General features: G+C 40.6%; 1 pseudogene; it reads left to right on the plus strand.

Moving 5' to 3' along the window:
* The first annotated feature begins 334 nt into the window (after positions 1-334).
* Positions 335-1440, plus strand: LOC118895186 (annotated as a pseudogene).
* The last annotated feature ends 274 nt before the right edge of the window (positions 1441-1714 follow it).

A 1714-nucleotide genomic window follows, 5' to 3' on the forward strand; every position in this document is an offset into this window, starting at 1 on the left:
ACAAAAGAGACATGACCATTTACAAGCATAAACACTATTTACTTCAGTCTGTATTATTTTACATACAATTCCTGATACTCAAGAAAATTATGAGACATTGAAAAATGTAAGACAAAAAATTAAAATTATTGTCAAGAGATAAAGCAATCAACAAAATCAGACCCAGAGATGGCCCTGGTCTTGGATTATGAGATAGGGACATTTACATAACTAAAATTAATATGTTAGAGGATCTACTGGAAAAAGTAGACAACATACATGTGTGAGGAAAGTTTAGTAAAAAGATAGATAACATAATAAGGTAAAATAATAATACTAGAATTCTAGATATTGAACTTGAGTTGGAAGAGGCGAGTCCGGTCTCAAAATGGAGGGCCATGATCCAAAGGAACCAGAACAGTTGAGAAAACTGTTTATTGGTGGTCTGAGCTTTGAAACTACAGATGATAGCTTAAGAGAACATTTTGAGAAATGGGGCACACTTACAGATTGTGTGGTGATGAGAGACCCCCAAACAAAATGTTCCAGGGGCTTTGGTTTTGTGACTTACTCTTGTGTTGAAGAGGTGGATGCAGCAATGTGTGCTCGACCACACAAGGTTCATGGGCGTGTAGTGGAACCAAAGAGAGCTGTTTCTAGAGAGGATTCTGTAAAGCCTGGTGCCCATCTAACAGTGAAGAAAATTTTTGTTGGTGGTATTAAAGAAATACAGAAGAATATAATTTGAGAGACTACTTTGAAAAGTATGGCAAGATTGAAACCATAGAAGTTATGGAAGACAGGCAGAGTGGAAAAAAGAGAGGATTTGCTTTTGTAACTTTTGATGATCATGATACAGTTGATAAAATTGTTGTTCAGAAATACCACACTATTAATGGGCATAATTGTGAAGTGAAAAAGGCCCTTTCTAAACAAGAAATGCAATCTGCTGGATCACAAAGAGGTCGTGGAGGTGGATCTGGCAATTTTATGGGTCGTGGAGGAAACTTTGGAGGTGGTGGAGGTAACTTTGGCTGTGGTGGAAACTTTGGTGGAAGAGGAGGCTATGGTGGTGGAGGTGGTGGCAGCAGAGGTAGTTATGGAGGAGGTGATGGTGGATATAATGGATTTGGAGGCGATGGTGGTAACTATGGCGGTGGTCCTGGTTACAGTAGTAGAGGAGGCTATGGTGGTGGTGGACCAGGATATGGAAACCAAGGTGGTGGATATGGTGGTGGTGGTGGAGGATATGATGGTTACAATGAAGGAGGAAATTTTGGAGGTAACTATGGTCGTGGTGGGAGCTATAATGATTTTGGAAATTATAGTGGACAACAGCAATCAAATTATGGACCCATGAAGGGGGGCAGTTTTGGTGGAAGAAGCTCGGGAAGTCCCTATGGTGGTGGTTATGGATCTGGTGGTGGAAGTGGTGGATATGGTAGCAGAAGGTTCTAAAAACTCAGAAGAAAAGGGCTACAGTTCTTAGCAGGAGAGAGAGCGAGGAGTTGTCAGGAAAGCTGCAGGTTACTTTGAGACAGTCGTCCCAAATGCATTAGAGGAACTGTAAAAATCTGCCACAGAAGGAACGATGATCCATAGTCAGAAAAGTTACTGCAGCTTAAACAGGAAATCCTTCTTGTTCAGGACCGTCATAGCCAGTTTGCAAAAAGTGCAGCTATTGATTAATACAATGTAGTGTCAATTAGATGTACATTCCTGAGGTCTTTTATCT

This window comes from Balaenoptera musculus, chromosome 5 (genome assembly GCF_009873245.2).
Source record: "Balaenoptera musculus isolate JJ_BM4_2016_0621 chromosome 5, mBalMus1.pri.v3, whole genome shotgun sequence".
NCBI lineage: Eukaryota > Metazoa > Chordata > Mammalia > Artiodactyla > Balaenopteridae > Balaenoptera > Balaenoptera musculus.